Below are 20,093 nucleotides of genomic sequence, written 5' to 3'. Positions count from 1 at the left end.
TGTATTGTTTCAAAAAAGACAATTTAATACTAGATGTTTTACCTCAGCTCTTCGTCTAAAATTATTTTCCTACTTTCTAAAGGAGTTTGGATAACATAAATCTAAAACTGCACCTGAATATATTAAACTGCAATTGCTGAACGCAATTAAACGCATACATGTTTCCACGAAAATGAACAATCTACGGCATTGGTTTATACCAGTGTACAAAGAAGCATATTACTCATTTTGATGATTTATTAACCACGAATCCACTGAATCATAAGTACACATTTTTGCCTGAGACGGTCAATCCTTACTCACCCTTATCTGCATGCTTTTCTGGCAGAGGCGGGACTGCAGGCAGGTTTCCCCAATTCCTAAAGGGGAACAAACTATAAGGAAAAGAACATGCATAACTTTTATTTATAATTACTTGCAACGTACGTAACAATGATCTTTTCAAGCACATTGTTAACTTCACAATTTTAATATCTGCAATACCAAGTAAATTAGCTGTAATTTTAGACAACTTAAATGTGCCAGTTACCCAATATAAACCCACTTTCTAAATCTGCAAAGGCTGAAAGAAAATTAAGTCGGAGTATTAGGACTGCAAGACTGAAAGAACAAAAGAATGCTTGTATGGATAGCTCAGCACAACGCTTACCACGCCAGCTACTACAGTACTCGCTGACCAGAAACAAAATCGATATTCTTAAATATAATTAATTTTTTAAAGACTGAACTGCAGAACAGATTGCTTCACGGCACAATACTTACAGACAAAGCCCTCTGCCCCGCTCCACTTTCTACCTACATACAGATTTGCATGTAGCTCCCAAAACGGGGAGCAATTTTTTTCAAAAATGCAATAATTACTGCACTTCAAAAATGAAGTACAGTCAGCTTTTGAAAAGCTCCCAAAAAGCTGGTTTACTGTCTACCCCAGTGCCCGTAGTTGGAGTGTATCGAACAATGAGCTAATTCTGTAGCTTGCTGGCATTAATCCAAACCTTCAGTGGTGGTTAGTTGTGCTGCTGCAAAGCCAGACTGCTTACTCTGCATTAATAATCAACTCAAAGTCCCCCCTGTCTGGGAGAGGCAACCAATTAGGGCGCAGAGAACCCCAGAATCCGCCGCTCAACCTAACCTGGTTCTCTGGCCCAGCCTATCTCCGCCTCCCATTGGTCCGCTGACGTCATTGGGATTCTATTTTGGAATGTTGCTAGCCTTGAAGGGCGTCGCGCACAGTGAGGTTTGCTGTCAATCAGTCGGCGCGAGACTCCAGCAAGGTAGGATGCGAGGCGCTGTCTGGATACTGCTGTGTTGACTCATTGCCAGGGACGCTCAAACTGGGAGTCGTGCGTCTCACGCAGCCTATGTTATATAAGGTGATGGAGCATCATTTCACAGCCGAACCATAAAAACAAAATGCATACAGATAATCTATGTTATTTATGTTCAAAAATCCTGTGAGCTCACAGCAATTGTTCTTGGGAGATAGGAGCTTTTTCTAAGTAAGATGTACTGTGAAAAGATTATCATACACTTTACATTAAGAACATAAATCTAAATGCTTCCTTTGTTTCGTGAATATTTGGGTTTAAAAGACCGATTGACATGCCCTGCTAACATGATCCGGAAGATGGCATACTTTTGATTAGGTGGTACATACTAGCATTGAAGTTGCAAGGTTCTTATAAATTTTATCTCAATATTGTTTTACAAACTGAATCCGCGTTGGCTGTAATAAATTGACACAAATCTCTTTAATCCTGCCAAATAGTTACTGCTTTCGTAAACGATTCGAGACTGGGGTTGTTATGATGTAATGCACTTGCAATGCAGGCATAAGAACCGCACATCCAGAATTTTGTTGAAGGCTTTTTTTAACCACCCGGTGTTTTAATTATACTAACCATACATCTTTCAGATCAAGACTCTGTTCTTTGAAACTATGCAGACATTCCGGTGTCCAGGCAGGAACTGGGACTGAGCTGCCATGGAACCCTTATGTTACAACAAAAGCAAAATACTGCAGATGCTGGAAATCGAAAATATAAACAGAAAATGCTGAAAATAATCGGCAGGTCAGGCAGCATCTGTGCAGAGAGAAACAGAGTTAACGTTTCAGATCAGTGACCTTTCGTCAGAACTGAAGCCTCATGTTAGGTTACCCAAGAGTGAAGTGAAAGGAAATATAAATTTATGTTCAAATAATGTATAAACTGTTTGTGTTGGATATGAATAAAGAGTCTGATGGATACTGTGAGCTCAAAAGTAAAGTGTGACCTTAGTTTTTTTTATTGCAGGTCTCCAGAGTGCCTCTCCAGCCTGTGAGGCCTCCTTAAATACCTGTGTTCCAAATGGATTGTGGGATCCCTTGGGACTCCAGGGGATGAGCCCTCTGGTGGCCGTACAAGGTATATACAAGTTTACATACATAACACTCCCCACCCACCCCCCCCAAAGTCAACAATGTAACTATTTACAAGGTGAGTCGATTTGGGGCCTTTCCCTGGATGATCATCTTGGTGCAAATGCTGGTTTTGGTGACTTGTTTGTTGGGCCCTCGCTGGGCTGTTGTGCAGCTGGCCTTGCTGGGCTGCCTGGTGTGGTGAATCCTGCTGGGCTGCTGCGGGTGATGGGCTCTGCTTCGTGGCCAACCGCAGTGCCAGTTGCCACTGGTGTGTATGTTGGGGGGTCAAAGAAGGTAGGGTTCAAAGTGGGTTGCTCAGGATCGTCGTGAATCTGATTTGATCCAAGTGTTTCCGGTGAATGAGTCAATTTGAAAGTTTGATCTGAAACACCCTGCTCCCCTCTTTGGCCACAATAGTGCCAGGAAGCCACTTGGGACCTTGTCCATAATTCAATATAAATACAAGATTATTGATTTCAATTTAGCGCAAATGTGTCATGCGATCATGATATGTACTTTGTTGAAGCCGCCTGCTCTCCAACTGTTCATGTAGATCAGGGTGAACTAACGAGAGCCTTGTCTTAAGTGCCCTTTTCATGAGCAGTTCAGCAGGTGGAATCCCAGTGAGCAAGTGGGGTCTCGTGCAGTAGTTAAGCAGAACTCGGGATAGGCGAGTCTGCAGTGAGCTTTCAGTTACCCTCTTCAAGCCCTGCTTGATAGTTTGCACTGCTCTCTCTGCCTGACCATTGGATGCTGGTTTGAACAGGACAGATGTAACATGTTTGATCCCGTTATGCGTCATGAACTCTTTGAACTCGGCACTGGTAAAATATGGCCCGTTGTCGCTCACAAGGACATCAGGTAGTCCATGCGTGGCAAACATGGCCTGCAGGCTTTCAGTAGTGGCAGCAGACATGCTTGCCGATATTATCTCACATTCAATCTATTTGGAGTATGTATCTACAACCACAAGAAACATTTTACCCAAAAACGGGCCTGCATAGTCGACATGGATCCTGGACCACGGTTTGGAGGGCCAAGACCATAAACTTAGTGGCGCCTCCCTGGGTGCATTGCTTAACTGCGAGCATGTGTTACATCTGTGCATGCAGGACTCTTAAGTCCTCATCGACACCGGGCCACCACACATGGGATCTGGCTATCGCTTTCATCATTACGATGCCTAGGTGAGTACTGTGGAGGTGACTGATGAAAGTGTCTCTGCCCTTCTTGGGAACCATTACCCGATTGCCCCACAGAAGGCAGTCTGCCTGTATAGACATTTCATCTTTGCGCTGTTGGTACGGCTTTATCTCTTCTTACATTTCCACTGGGACACTGGACCAGCTCCCGTGAAGCGCACAATTTTTTACGAGGGACAGTAAGGGGTCCTGGCTTGTCCAGGTTCTAATCTGTCGGGCTGTGACGGGTGTTTGCTCCCTCTCGAATGCTTCCATAACCATGACTAAATCTGTGGGCTGCGCCATTTCCACCCCCGTGGTGGGCAATGGCAGCCTACTGAGAACATCGGTACAGTTTTCTGTGCCTGGCCTGTGGCGGATGGCATAGTTGTATGCGGACAACGTGAGCACCTATCTTTGGATGCGGGCCAATGCATTTCCGTTTCCAATTCAAATTTTAGCCCAAACAGATATTGGTGCATTTTCTTTACCCCATAGACACACGCTAACGCTTCTTTTTCAATCATGCTGTAGGCTTTCTCAGCCTTAGACAGACTTCTGGATGCATAAGCAACTGGTTGCAATTTCCCAGATTCATTAGCTTGTTGCAATACACACCCAACGCCATACGACGACGCATCACATGCTAGTACCAAACGCTTACATGGATCATACAACACAAGCAATTTGTTTGAGCATAACAATTTTCTAGCTTTTACAAAGGCATTTTCTTGGCTTTTGCCCCATACCCATTCATCTCCTTTACACAGTAATGCGTGCTGTGGCTCTAATAGTGTGCTGAGACCCGGTAAGAAGTTACCAAAGTAGTTCAGGAGTCCTAGAAACGACCGCAGCTCTGTCGCATTCAGTGGCCTCGGTGCGTTCTCGATTGCCTCCGTCTTCAAATTGGTGGGCCTGATGCCGTCCGCCGCGATTCTTCTCCCCAGGAGCTCCACTTCAGGCGCCAGGAAAACGAACTGCGAGCGTTTCAACCTGAGCCCCACGCGGTTGAATTGACTAAGAACTTCCTCCAGGTTCTGCAGATGCTCGACTGTGTCCTGACCTCTGACCAAGATATGGTCCTGGAAGACCACCGGGCGCAGGACCGACTTCAGTAAGCTTTCCATGTTTCTCCGGAATATTGCCGCGGCTGATCGAATTCCAAACGGGCATCTGTTATAAATGAAGAGACCTTTGTGCGTGTTGATGCAGGTGAGGCCCTTCGATGATTCCTCCAGCTCCTGCATCATGTAGGCCGAGGTCAAGTCCAGCTTCGTGAACGTCTTTCCTCCCACCAACGTCGCAAAAAGGTCGCCAGCTTTTGGTAGTGGGTATTGATCCTGCAGGGAGAAATGATTGATAGTTACTTTGTAATCATCTCAGATTCTGATGGTGCCATCTTCCTTGAGGACTGGAACAATCGGACTGGCCCACTCATTGAATTTGATTGGCGAAATGATGCCCTCTCGTTGCAGCCGGTCCAGATGATCTCTACCCTTTCTCTCATCATGTACGGTACTGCTCTCGCTTTGTGATGGATGTGTCGGATCCCCTGAATTAGGTGGTTTTGCTCCTTGGAACTTCCCGATGCCTGGTTCGAACAGCGAAGGGAACTTGTTTAAGACCTGGGCACACGAAGTTTCATTACCGGACGAGAGCGGTCGGACATTGTCCCAGTTCGAGCGTATCTTTTCCAGCTAGCTCCTGCCGAACAACGTGGGACCATCGCCCGGTACCACCCAGAGTAGTAGCTTGTGCACCGCTCCATTGTAGGAGACGTTTACAGTAGCACTGTTGATTACGGGAATCAGTTCCTTTGTGTAAGTTCTCAGTTTAGTGCGAATGGGAGTCAAGACTGGCCTTGAGGCCTTGCTGCACCACAATTTTTCGCAAATCTTTTTGTTCATAATGGACTGGCTCACGCCCTTGCCCAGCTCCATAGACTCAGGGAATCCATTTAATTCAACCTTCAGCATTATCGGGGGACACTTTGTGGTAAATGTATGCACCCCATATACCTCTGCCTCCTCGATCTTAGGCTCCGGTTCGTCGTGATCCGCCGTGGATCTGTCCTCCTCTGCAACATGGTGGTTTGCAGGATTAACAGGGTTTGCAGCTCGCCTGCACATACGTTGAAGGTGTCCCATTTTGTTCCACAGCCCTTGCAAATGTACCCTTTGAAGCGGAATGAATGGAATGGCAGCACCAACAAGGTGTTAATGGCCTTGCATTCATCACCCTTGATGTTGGACTCTCAGACATCTGTGGACGTGCAGCTGCAAGCATGTGGGGCCTGCCCTATATGTCGCGATTTGAAAACATCACTTTGTTCACAGTACTTGTAGCAGCACTCGTGTACTGAGAGATTTGCTTAGTATTGTCACTGGTGGCAATGAACACCTGGGCTATCGCTATGGTCTTACTCAAGGTTGGGGTCTCTACAGTCAAAAGTTTGCAAAGTATCACTTCATGGCCAATGCCAAGTATGAAAAAGTCTTTGAGCATGTGTTCCAAATGTCCTTCAAATTCGCAGTGTCCTACAAGGCGTCTTAACTCGGCAACATAACTCGCCACTTCCTGGCCTTCAGACCTTTTGTAGGTGTAGAACCGGTACCTCACCATCAGAACGCTTTCCTTCGGATTCAGATGCTCCTGGACCAGTGTGCACAAATCATCATACGATTTCTATGTGGGTTTTGCTGTAGCAAGCAGATTTTTCATGAGGCCATACGTTGGTGCCCCGCAGACGGTGAGGAGAATCGCCCTTCGTTTAGCGGCGTTCGCTTCTCCTTCCAGCTCGTTGGCCACAAAGTATTGGTTGATTCGCTCCTAAGGTTCCCAATCATCTCCTTCCGAGAGTTTCTCCAGGATGCCCGCTGTTCTCTGCATCGTTGGGTTCGTCATCAGTATCTCGTCGGCAGTTATATATGAATAAAGAGTCTGACTGGATACTGTGAGCTCAAACTAAAGTGTGACCGTAGTCTTTTATTGCAGGTCTCCAGAGTTCCTCTCCAGCCTGTGAGGCCTCCTTAAGTACCTGTGCTCCCAAGGGATTGTGGGATCCTTTGGGACTCCAGGGGATGAGCCCTCTGGTGGCTGTACAAGGTATATACAAGTTTACATACATAACAGTTTGAATAAAGTGCAACAAGCGAACTGAATTGTGGGTAGCCAAATTAATTTTAAAACCCTAATTGTTTTTGTCATTGTGAACTCAGCAGTCAGTACCCTTTTCTCCATTAGAGATTAATGCAAGGTGGATATATTTTGTTGCATCGAAGCATGTTTAATTACTGTTAGAAGCTGAGATCAAAACAAGAACAGAATAAAATGCAGACATGCGACACTGTCTTGTTTGGCTTTGCAACGTGTTTCTACCGGCTGTTCAGATTTTCCCTCTTCGTGTCCAGTCTGGTCTTACAATCAAAAGAACAAACAGATTTGCAGGTGGTATGGACCAATATGCTCTGTCTCTTCAGATCGTATAAGTTTGAATCGAACATAACATAATAAATATGAGCAGGAGTAGGCCATTTGAACCCTCAAGCCTGCTCCGCCATTTAATAAGATCATGGCTGATCTGATCAAGGACTCAGCTCCACTTCCCTGCCCACTCCCCATAACCCTTTATTCCCTTATCGCTCAAAAAACTGCCTATCTCCGCCTTAAATATATTCAATGACCTAGCCTCCACAGCTCTCTGGAGCAGAGAATTCCACAGAATTACAACCTTCTGAGAGAATAAATTCCTCCTCATCTCTGTTTTAAATGGGCGGCCCTTATTCTGAGACTATGCCCCCTAGTTTTAGTTTCCCCTATGAGTGGAAATATCCTCTCTGCATCCACCTTATTGAGCCCCCTCATTATCTTATATGTTTCAATAAGATCACCTCTCATTCTTCTGAACTCCAATGTGTATAAGCCCAACCTACTCAATCTATCTTCATAAGTCAACGCCCTCATCTCCAGAATCAACCAAGTGAACCTTTTCTGAATTGTCTCCAATGCAAGTATATCCCTCCTTAAACACGGAGACCAAAACTGCACACAGTACTCTAGGTGTGGCCTCACCAATACTTTGTACAATTGTAGCAGGACTTCTCTGCTTTTATACTCCATCCCCTTTGCAATAAAGGCCAACATTCCATTTGCCTTGCTGATTACTTGCTGTACCTGCATGCCAACTTTGTGTTTGATGCACAAGAACCCCCAGGTCCCTCTGTACTGCAGCACTTTGCAATTTAACTCCATTTAAATTATAATTTGCTCTTCTATTTTTTTCTGCCAAAGTGGATAACCTCACATTTTCCCACATTGTACTCCATCTAGCAAATTTTTGTCCACTAACTTAGCCTGTCTATATCCCTTTGCAGATTTTTTGTGTCCTCCTCACTTTGTTTTCCCATCCATTTTTGTATCATCAGCAAACTTGGCTACATTACACTCAGTCCCTTCCTCCAAGTTATTAATATAGATTGTAAATGGTTGAGGCCCCAGCACTGATCCCTGCGGCACCCCACTAGTTACTGTTTGTCAACTGAAATATGACCCGTTTTTCTTGACTCTGTTTTCTGTTAGATAGCCAATCCTCTATCCATGCTAATATATTATCCCCAACCCCATGAACTTTTATCTTGTGCAGTAACCTTTTATGTGGCACCTTATCGAATGCCTTCTGGAAATCCAAATACACCACATCCACTAGTTCCCTCTTATCCATCCTGCTCGTTACATCCTCAAAGAACTCCAGCAAATTTGTCAAACACGATTTCCCTTTCATAAAACCATGCTGACTCTGCTTGATTGAATTATGGTTTTACCAAATGTCCTGCTCCTGCTTTCTCGTGCAGTGTTGGGGTTTTACTGAGATGGTGGCGGGTAGCATGCTGCGGGATGGAGTCGAGAACACGTAAGTCAAAGGCAGAATCTCAATTGAGGAGATCTTCAAAGTGCTCCTTTCAGCAGATTGACGTTAGGTTGTATTTAACCCTTTCATGTTAAGGAATCACCAGTGTGTAACAGTGCAGCTATCTGAGACCATGTGCAACAAGGTTTGTTCAATAACAAATTTTTTATACCGACATTGGTCTGAAATTGTAAGTATCACAGGCAATAACACTCAACCCCAGCCCACACCCCACTTTTTCCACCATTGATATCAATCACATGTTCAACATGTTCAGCAACACAGAATACAAAGGCAAGGCAGAAGCCTGGTCCCCAGCCCCCATACACTGCAACAAATTGCATACACCCAGATGGAGATATAACACAGCCATCAACTACGGACATGCACCTCACTTTCCTGCCCTCCTCCCCTTCTTCTCCCCACTTCTGCCCCTTCCCCTCCTTGCTCCACGGCACCTGGCCGAGGAGCTCCTCAGGCAATGCCTCATTGCGGGGGATGAAGGTAGATGCGTTGGTTGGACGGATACGGGAGTGGGGGGTGCCAAGGGGGCAACATTCTCTGATGCAAAAGCAGGATCTTGGTCCTTGCTCTCATCTGTCATTCGCAGTGGTGGTGTGGCACCTAGGGGTCGAGTGCCGTGCTCGGGGACCATTGGGAGGCCTGTGGCAGCAGTGTTCCTGGCTATCGCATACAGGGACTCCGCCATCCGCGGAATGTACTCAGTCATGGTGGCCAGCTGTCAGGATAAGCCTCCCAATGCTTCGATGAGCTGGTCACCAATGTCTACAGTCCTCCTGGACAACTGTACCATCTCTCTGCTGTCATGTGGCGCTCGTGGAACAGACCTGCCGCGTCCACGGGACCTCCGCGGGGTCGGCGCTGCCCTGGGGAGAAATGGGGTGCCCTGTGGCGAGGTGCTTGGGGCCGGTACATCCAGAGTGGAGGCGGGAATGAATGGAGGACCACTAGATGGCCTTGGGGTGGAATGGGTTCTGCAGCGTGGCGATGCAGGTTCCTCGAAATCCGAGCTCTCATCCGTGGAGAACAGGCCCAGCGGATTGACGGGCGAGAATTGGAGCTCCCCAGCACCAGATGTAGGATCGTCTGCCAAGTCCGGCCCCGTGCCCCCACCTTCTGGCCTCTGTGGTCTTACCTGGGGTCATGCTGCTGGCTGAGCTGCAAAATACAAATGAGGTTATTTGAGGAGAAGGGGGTGCTAGGGTCACAAGGTGAGTCCAGCGCTGCACACACCATATGCACGACAAAAGCACCACCGCTCTCAAAATCATCACAGACATCACATTTCATGACCATCAACACATTTGCATTCCGATGATTTTCATTAGGCCAGCATTATTTCTATGACAATTTTAGAAATCATCTATCATATGATTGTATGGATATAAGTGGGTGTGGCATCTATTGACTTTGCATTATGCAATAGTGTAAGCTTTACTCATGTGGCATTACTTCAGGGTCTGCAGATGCGTCCATGGCTGTCTGGGGGTGCCTCCCCACGAGTGCGAGCACACGCTCCTCCATGTCAGTGATGTTGCTGGGGACTGTTGGACCTCACCCGTTCACCCCTGCACGGACCTCATCAATAGCTTCTTCTGTAAAAGGTGACAGAACGACATGGCATGAGATCATTGCGTGATATCATTGCTAGGTACTGTCACAGACACTGATACAACACATAATCGATAGATGTAATCATCATTATGAAAATGATCCTTCTTTATCTAAGGACGTGCACCGTGACCGCAAGCTTTGAGTAGAACATTCCTGGTAAAAGTGAAAGACCTCACATCTAATGATAGTCACTCATGACTGTTACAAATCAAATTATATAAATACATAAGTACATGTAAATCAATGTAATACTTTTGCGGATCCCACAAGGTCGTTCCATCGTTTGTGGCATTGGTTGCCCTCACGCACCTCATTGGTCGCTGACGAGACCACCTCTGCTATCTCAGTCCATATCTTCTGGTATGCCTTTGTGGTGGGCTTCCCACGCCCTCCCTAGGTCAAATCACCCTGTCGTAACTAGACCTTCTGCAGGAGGGAGGCATTTGCATCATCTGAGAACCTCCTGGCTCTTTTGTGCCCTCCAGTGTACTCCTCTCCCAGCTCACTGCTCTCTCCAACGTCAGTCTCCACAGTGTGCTGTGATGCCTCCTCTCTCTCCATTATAGGCCAAATTCAGTCAAATAGGTGGCTGGTAACAGCTACTTTTTGTTTGCCTACTTTCTGTGAAGCTCTAAAGTCTCGCTCCTTCCTCCCAAAGCAGCCAAACCACACCCAGCCATACCTTCAGTCCCTCTGAGCTCCCCCTCTCTCTCTGTCTCCTCTTCTGCACATGTCATGATGACCCTTGACCTCCAGAATCGCGGGAATCAAGCGTTGCCATGCCATTGCTAAGGACGGCCATACTTTACAGCAGAAGGTCAAAAAAATTTAACGCTGCCGCCCATTTGATATCGCTCGCGGTAACGTCCATTTTCATAAATCTAAACTAGGTGTTTTGAGAGTGGGTGAGAAGCCGGCGATCTGAAAACCCTTTTTTAACGCCCACTCCGGAAATAACGCCCATTTTTGGGCGATAAGCACAAAAGTGGAGGTTCTACCCCAAGGTGATTAGAGTATCCCTCCTTTTGTTTATATTGGAGATTCAAAAAATGAGTTTACAGAAAGATTAACTTATTTTTCTTAGTACAATAGTCAGTGTCTTTCCTTAAACTATAAGCCTCCGAGCTGCGGGGGGTGGGGGCGCAACCGACTCCCGCGGAATTGCGCGGGAGTTAGCGGAGGTGCTGCCATGGTAACACCGCATTGGTAGCATCCGGGCCAACGTGCAACCAGTGATGACATAGAAAATAGGTGCAGGAGTAGGCCATTCAGCCCTTCGAGCCTGCACCGCCATTCAATGAGTTCATGACTGAACATGCAACTTCAGTACCCCATTCCTGTTTTCTCGCCATATCCCTTGATCCCCCTAATAGTAAGGACTACATCTAACTCCTTTTTGAATATATTTAGTGAATTGGCCTCAACAACTTTCTGTGGTAGAGAATTCCACATGTTCACCACTCTCTGGGTGAAGAAGTTTCTCCTCATCTCGGTCCTAAATGGCTTACCCCTTATCCTTAGACTGTGACCCCTGGTTCTGGATTTCCCCAACATTAGGAACATTCTTCCTGCATCTAACCTGTCTAAACCCGTCAGAATTTTAAACGTTTCTATGAGATCCCCTCTCATTCTTCTGAACTCCAGTGAATATAAGCCCAGTTGATCCAGTCGTTCTTGATATGTCAGTCCCGCCATCCCGGGAATCAGTCTGGTGAACCTTCGCTGCACTCCCTCAATAGCAAGAATGTCCTTCCTCAAGTTAGGAGATCAAAACTGTACACCGTACTCCAGGTGTGGCCTCACCAAGGCCCTGTACAACTGTAGTAACATCTCCCTGCCCCTGTACTCAAATCCCCTCGCTATGAAGGCCAACATGCCATTTGCTTTCTTAACCGCCTGCTGTACCTGCATGCCAACCATCAATGACTGATGTACCATGACACCCAGGTCTGGTTGCATCTCACCTTTTCCTAATCTGTCACCATTCAGATAATAGTCTGTCTCTCTGTTTTTCCCACCAAAATGGATAACCTCATAATAATCCACAATATACTTCATCTGCCATGCATTTGCCCACTCACCTAACCTATCCAAGTCACTCTGCAGCCTCATAGCATCCTCCTCGCAGCTCACACTGCCACCCAACTTCGTGTCATCCACAAATTTGGAGATACTACATTTAATCCCCTCGTCTAAATCATTAATGTACAATGTTATCAACTGGGGCCCCACCACAGAACCTTGCTGTACCCCACTAGTCTCTGCCTGCCATTCTGAAAAGTACCCATTTACTCCTACTCTTTGCTTCCTGTCTGCCAACCACTTCTCAATCCACGTCAGCACACTACCCCCAATCCCATGTGCTTTATCTTTGCACATTAATCTCTTGTGTGGGACCTTGCGCGGCAATTCCTTACAACGGTGCACCAACCATTTTCCTCCCCGCGGCGGATATTGCTTTGCGCCTCGCAGGACGGAAGTTAAAGGGGAGGTCAGGAGCGCCCCGCACCTCCATCTTACCTGTTTAGCCGACTCACCGGTTGGCCCCTTCTTTACTTCTCTGGCATGGTCCGGGCTGCCATCGGCTGCGGCCTCGGCACCACACTGCCCTGGTGGCCCAGTGGAGGCCATCAGAGGCCTGGCAGAGTGCGCAGCAGCCCTCCCCTTTAAGCGAAGGGAAAAGGCGTTGAACCACGTCAGTGCTATGTGGAGCATCCCAATGTCACCCCGGAACCCGCCCCATCATTAAGTGGATCTCCACTTCCTGTGAGGGATGGTAACCACATTTCACGCCAGGACGGAATTCTGTGACGGGCGCAGGAAATCCCGCCCCGAGCCGATTACTGCCCCCAGTTGGGCAGCTGGGGAATTTCTCCCCCTAACATTATTTATAGGATTATTTATTTTTACAAATAATTTAAAAATAAGTTGGAAGATGAACGTTAACATTTTTTTTGAGGTAAATTTTCAAGAGGTATGTTATTATCAAATGCTTTAGGCCAAGGACTGCCACCCAGTGCTGCCAAACCCTAGGAATATAAAAACAGACAGTACGAGCTTCTACAGGTATATAAAAAGTAAGAGAGTAACCAAAGTAAATGTTGGTCCCTCAGAAAATGAGACTGGAGAATTAATAATGGAAAACAAGGAAATGGCAGATACTTTGAACAAATATTTTGTATCGGTCTTCACAATAGAAGACACTAAAAGCATTCCAATAATTGATAATCTAGGGGCTATTGGAAGGGGGAAACTTAAAACAATCATTATCATTAGAGAAAAAGTACTAGGCAAACTAATAGGACTAAAGGTGAACAAGTCCCCTGGACCTGATGGCCTGTATCCGAGGATCTTAATAGAAGTGGCAGCAGAGATAGTGGATGCATTGATTGTAATCTACCAAAATACCCTGGATTCTGGAGAGGTCCCAGCGGATTGAAAAACTGCAAATGTAATGCCGCTATTTAAAAAAAGGAGGGAAACAGAAAGCAGGAAACTATAGACCAGTTAATCTAACATCTGTCATTGGGAAAATGCTGGAGTCCATTATTAAGGAACCAGTAGCACGGCATTTAGAAAATCAAACTGCAGTCAAGCAGAGTCAGCATGGTTTTATGAAAGGGAAATTATGTTTGACAAATTTGCTGGAGTTCTTTGAGGATGTAATGAGCAGGGTATATAAAGGGGAACCAGTAGATATCGTGTATTTGGATTTCCAGAAGGCATTCGATAAGGTGCCACATAAAAAGTTACTGCACAAGATAAGAGCTCACAGGGTTGGGGGTAATATATTAGCATAGATAGAGGATTGGCTAACAAACAGAAAACAGAGAGCCAAGAATAATGGATAATTTTTCAGGTTGGCAAACAGTGACTAGTGGAGTGCTGCAGGTATCAGTGCTGGGGCCTCAACTATTTACAATCTATATGAATAACTTGGATGAAGGGACCGAGTGTAATGTAGCCAAATTTGCTGATGATACAAAGATAGGTGGGAAAGCAAGATGTGGGGAGGACACAAATAATCTGCAAAGGGCTATAGATAGGCTAAGTGAGTGGGCAAAAATTTGGCAGATGGAGTATACTGTCGAAAAATGTGAGGTTTTTGATAGGAAAATAAAAAAGCAAATTATTATTTAAATGGGGAGAGATTACAAAATGCTGCGGTTCAGAAGGATCTGGGGGTCCTTGTACATGAAACACAAAACGTTAGCATGTAGGCGCAGCAAGTAATTGGGAAGGCAAATGGAATATTGGCCTTTATTGCAAGGGAGATGGAACATAAAAGTAGGGAAGTCCTGCTACAACTGTACAGGGCATTGGTGAGACCACACCTAGAGTACTGCGTTCAGTTTTGGTCTCCTTATTTAAGGAGATATATACTTGCATTGGAGGCCGTTCAGAGAAGGTTCATGAGGTTGATTCCTGAGATGAAGGGGTTGTCTTATGAAGAAAGGTTGGGCCTATACTCATTGGAGTTTAGAAGAATGAGAGGTGATCTTATTGAAACATATAAGATTTTGAGGGGGCTTGACAGGGTAGATGCAGAGAGGATGTTTCCCCTCGTGGGGGAATCTAGAACTAGGGGACACCATTTCAGAATAAGGGGTTGCCCATTTGAAACGGAAATGAGGAAGAATTTCTTCTCTGAGGGTCATGAATCTTTAGAATTCTCCAACCCAGAGAGCTGTGGAGGCTGCATCATTGAATATATTTAAGATGCAGATAGACAGATTTTTGAACGATAAGGGAGTTGAGGATTATGGGGAGCAGGCAGGGAAGTGGAGTTGAGGCCAAGATCAGATCAGCCATGATCTTATTGAATGGTGGATCAGGCTCTAGGGCCAAATGGCCTACTCCTGCTCCTATTTCATATGTTCTTATGACTCCCTCACCATTGCTGACCCCTGACCCTAGGTCTCAATGTGGCTGGAAAACTGCCAATCCAATGCAGCCCTACCTCAGGACCTCCCACCTAGTGCTGCCATAGTGCAGTACCATCCACAGTGCTGCCTGACCCTGTGGCTAGAAATTGGGTGCATTTTCCAGCCCGCATCCTTTAGCACTCCAAGAAGGAAGTGGAGCGCTTGATTTAGTGCTCCACTTCCTGGAGCGCTAAAGCCAATTTTTTGTGAGCAGGGAAACATTAGCGCTTGGCGCTAAGTTTCCTGGCTTTCAAAAGTTTCCACCCCCAAACGGGACAATAATGAATTTCTCCCCCACGACTCCGTCCTTCTGCTGACAATCACTGAGACTCCCTCCCACACTGCTGCCGTAACCATAATCCTTGTCAGAGGTGGGACAGATAGTTGTTGAGGGAAAGGGTGGGTGGAACAGGTTTGGCGCACTCTCCGCTGCCTGCGCTTGATTTCTGCACGCTTTCAGCGATGAGACTCGAGGTGCTCAGCGCCCTCCCGGATGCACTTCCTCCACTTAGGGCGGTCTTTGGCCAGGGTCTCCCAGGTGTCAGTGGGGATGCCGCACTTTATCAGGGAGGCTTTGAGGGTGTCCTTGTAACGTTTCCTCTGCCCACCTTTGGTTCGTTTGCCGTGAAGGAGTTCCAAGTAGAGCGCTTGCTTTGGGAGCCTCGTGTCTGGCATGCGAACAATGTAGCTTGCCCAGCGGAGCTGATCAAGTGTGGTCAGTGCTTCAATGCTGGGTCGAGGATGCTAACGTTAGTGTGTCTGTCTTCCCAGGGGATTTGTAGGATCTTGCGGAGACATCATTGGTGATATTTCTCTAGCGACTTGAGGTGTCTACTGTAAATGGTCCATGTCTCTGAGCCATACAGGAGGGTGAGTATTACTACAGCCCTGTAGACCATGAGCTTGGTGGCAGATTTGAGGGCCTGGTCTTCAAACACTCTTTTCCTCAGGCGGCCGAAGGCTACACTAGCGCACTGGAGGCGGTGTTGAATCTCGTCGTCAATGTCTGCTCTTGTTGATAGGAGGCTCCCGAGTTATGGGAAATGGTCCACGTTGTCCAGAGCCACGCCGTGGATCTTCATGACTGGGGGGCAGTGCTGTGTGGCGAGGACAGGCTGGTGGAGGACCATTATCTTATGGATGTTTAGCGTAAGGCTCATCTTTCGTACGCCTCAGTAAATACGTTGACTATGGCTTGTAGTTCAGCCTCTGTATGTTCACAGACGCAGGCATCGTCCGCGTACTGTAGCTCAATGACAGAGGTTGGGCTGGTCTTGGACCTGGCCTGGAGATGGCAATACCTGCTGTTTTAATGCCCTCTCATTTCTCAGAAAATTTCAACCCAGCTATCTATCCACAACTTGGTAGATCTTGCCAACTTCCTGTTGTGCATCCTGAGGTTTAAAAAGGATAAAAGATAAAAATTTGTTTGAGGATTTCATGCTTCAGCACTCGGAGTGTGAAAATCAGGAAAGTACACATCCCAGCCTGTGATTTTCTGATCATTAATTTTGATGGACAGAAGATAAGAAATAGGAACAGGATTGGGCCATACAAACCCTCCAGCCTGCTCCGCCATTCAGTAAGATCATGGCTGAACTTCTAATTCAACTCCATTTTCCCGCTTGACGTCCATACACATTGATTCCCTTAGTGCCCAAAAATCTATTGATCTTAGTCTTGAATATACTGATCGACTGACCATCAACAACCCTTTGGGGTAGAGAATTTCAAAGAATCACAACCCTCTCAGTGAAGAAATTTCTTCTCCATCTCAGTCCTAAAGGGCCAGGGGAAACAACCTCTTGGCATTCACCCTGTCAAGCCCTCTAAGAATTTTATACATTTCAATTAGATCACCTCTCGTTCTTCTAAACTCGAGAGAATATAGGCCCATTCTACTCAATCCCTTCTCATAGGACAGCCCTTTCATCCCAGGAATCAATCTAGTGAACCTTCGTTGCACCCCCGCTAAAGCAAGTATATCCTTCATTAGGTAAGGAGACCAAATGTACACAGGAGTCCAGGTGTGGTATCACCAAAGCCCTGTACAACTGTAGCAAAACATCCTTATTCTTATACTTCAACCCCTTTGTAATAAAGGTTAATATACCATTTGCCTTCCTAATTCCATGCTGTACCTGTATGTTAACTTTCTGAGATTTGTGTGCAAGGACACCCAAATCCCTCTGAATCCCAACATTTACTCGTCTCTCACCTTTTAAAAAATAATCAGTCCTTGCTGCACCAGTCTGCCTGGCCATATGACAATTATGCCATTTCTCTTTCCTCTTTTGCATCATCTTCTACTTCTAGGTTTGCCTTTCAGTATGTTTTTTATATCAGAGCTACTTTTTTTTTTTAAGTCCATACTTTACCTTTTAGTGGTGTTGTACAGAAAAATGATATTACTCCGAAGAATAGTTTCCTAGCATTTTTATTCTTAGTCATTTTCCCTTGGAAAGGACAAACAGCAAGTCCTGACATGTTCTGCGAATAATCAATCAATAATCATAGGCAGTCCCTCGGAGTCGAGGATGACTTGCTTCCAATTAAAAATTAGTTCTCAGCTGAGTGATAAGTCCAATGTGGGAGCTATAGTCTCTGTCGCAGATGGTGGTTGAACGGACGTTAGTTGAAGTGCCGGTTTGTTGAAGTGCTTGGGTTGTCATGCGCTCCTTCCGCTGTATGCAGCTTTGTCTTTGCTTGCTCCCGGCGAACAGACTCTAAGGGCTAGAAATTCCATTATTGGGCAGATCGCCCAAAAATGGGCGTTATTTCCAATGTTGCCGTTTATTATAGGTTTTGAGATCGTCGGATTATTGCCCATTTTCGAAACCCCGAGTTTCCATTTTATAAAATGGGCGTTAGCGGGAGCGATGTGAAATGGGCGTTAGCGGTAAAAAATTTTCCCTTCTGCCATAAAATGTCGGTGTCCATAAGCAACACCATGGCAACGGTCTTTTCCTGCGTTTCAGGAAATCGGGTCATCAATACATGCGCAGAAGAGGAGAGAGAGAGCAGAGAGGAGGAGAAAGCATGTGTGGGTGTGTTGTCTGGTTGTTTGGCTGTTGTGGGAGGTAGGAAAGATATTTTACAGGAGTAAAAAGAATTGAGAGGACGCAAAAGAGTTTCGAGATTCTCTGACAAGGCAAATGCTGCCCTCCTGCAGGAGGTGGAGTCACGCTGGGGTCAATTGACCCGGGGTGGGCGTGGGAAGCCCACCCCGAAGGTTTACCAGAAAATTTGGACTAACATAGCTGATGTGGTCTTGTTGGTGATGTATGAGGTACGTGAGGGCAACCAGTGTCGCAAGCACTGGAACAACCTTGTCGGATCCGCCAGAGTAAGTATTACATTTATTGACATTTACTTATATATTTATACACTTAGAATTGTAAGTGTAATGAGTGAATAAATTCAGCTCTGATGTATTGCACTTAGATCAGGAATGTTTAACTCAAGGCCTACATTTACGTTGTATGTGTTTAGGTTAATAATGATATAATAATAATAATTGTGTTGTATCAGTATCTGTGACAGTACCTAGCAATGATCCTACGCAATGATCTGATGCCATGTCGTGCTGTTGTTAACTTTTGCAGAAGAAGCTTTCAAAGAATAGGGCCGAGCAGCGGCGCATGGGTGGTGGCCCACCAGTCATCAGCGAGCTGACAAACCTTAAGGAGCGGGCGCTGGCACTAGTGGGGAGCCACCCCCGGTCGGCCACGCAAGCAGCAGCAGAGCCTGATGTGATGCCACGTGAGTAAAGTATACATCATTGCATAATGTAAAGTCAATAGATGCCACACCCACTCATATCCGACCAATATATGATAGATGATTGATGAAAGTGTTATCTAATTAATGATGGGCTCATGAAAATTATTGTAATGCAGAATTTGGTTATGTTCATTAAATGTGATGTCTGTGATAGCGGTAGTGCTGTTGTCGTCCATATGCTGTGTGTAGCGTTTGAATCACCCTGTGACCTTGCATCCCCTTCTCCTCTAATAACCTCATTTATGTTTTGTAGCTCAGCCAACATCTCAGTCACAGACAACACCACCGAGGCAAGGTGCAAATCCGGCAGCGGAGTCAGTCTCATGGTGAGGAGCCCCGAATCTCGCCCGTGGAACTGCAGGGTGACTTCTCCACTGAGGACAGTGAGGAGGAACCTGCAGCAACAGGCTCCATCATGTCAAGCACACCTATTACTTTTAGTGCTCCTGCGGCCATGTCCTCCTCCACCGTGGAGGTAGCGGGCCCAAGCACTTTGCCACAGGGCACCCCAAGAGCCAACCCCACGGAGATTGGTTCGATGCAACAGGACTGCTTCATGATCGGCAGATCTAAGCGTGGACATGCTTCTTTTGTCCAGGAGAAGTGTTGACATAGGTCAGCAGATCCTCCTGACAATGGGGGGCATATCCCAGCAGCTGGCCACCATATCCGCGACCATGACAGATTATGTGCCGCGGATAGCAGTGGCCCTGGAGTGTTCCAGGAACGCAGCACTGAACCCCAAGGTGCCGCAACCCCATCGCCAATGACACGTGGGAGCCAGGAGGAAGCTCTTGCTTCTGGATCGGAGGACGTTTCCTCCTCAGGACTGTCCTCTCCAGTATCCAGCCAACCAGCAGCTCTGCCGACATCCCCCCCAATGAAGCAACGCCTGAGGAGCAGTGCAGCAAGGCTGCTTGGAGTCAGGCGGGGAAGGGGTAGAGGTGGGGAGAAGTATGGGGGAAAGGAAAGTGAGGTGCATGGCCGCAGGAGTTGTAGTTGTGAGAATATTTATGTTGTTGTTATTGTTGCTATTGAATAAATGTTGGGGGGGGGAGGGGGGTACCTTGTTTTTTTTGTATTTGTGTTCTATGTTTATGAAGTTTTGTTGGAAATATAAAAAATTTAATGAATGATATAAATGTTATAAATGTGTTGTGAGGTGGGGGTGGGGTGTTTTTTACAGTTATAATTATGATTTTATACAAATGTTCGCATTAAATGTTTTTTATTTCACAACATTGTTGTGCATTTTCTCGGAT

The 20,093-nt window shown here is 46.2% G+C and overlaps 1 long non-coding RNA gene across 1 annotated transcript; it reads left to right on the top strand.

Annotated features, from left to right (window-relative positions):
• The first annotated feature begins 2,305 nt into the window (after positions 1 to 2,305).
• LOC139266084 (uncharacterized) lies at positions 2,306 to 19,725 on the top strand. Its single transcript, XR_011593687.1, has 3 exons — positions 2,306 to 2,405; positions 18,654 to 18,810; positions 19,085 to 19,725. It is a non-coding gene; the product is annotated as an uncharacterized lncRNA (long non-coding RNA).
• Positions 19,726 to 20,093: the final 368 nt, after the last annotated feature.

Source organism: Pristiophorus japonicus, chromosome 1, assembly GCF_044704955.1.
Source record: "Pristiophorus japonicus isolate sPriJap1 chromosome 1, sPriJap1.hap1, whole genome shotgun sequence".
Taxonomy (NCBI): domain Eukaryota; kingdom Metazoa; phylum Chordata; class Chondrichthyes; family Pristiophoridae; genus Pristiophorus; species Pristiophorus japonicus.
This window is presented reverse-complemented; position numbering and strand designations above follow the sequence as displayed.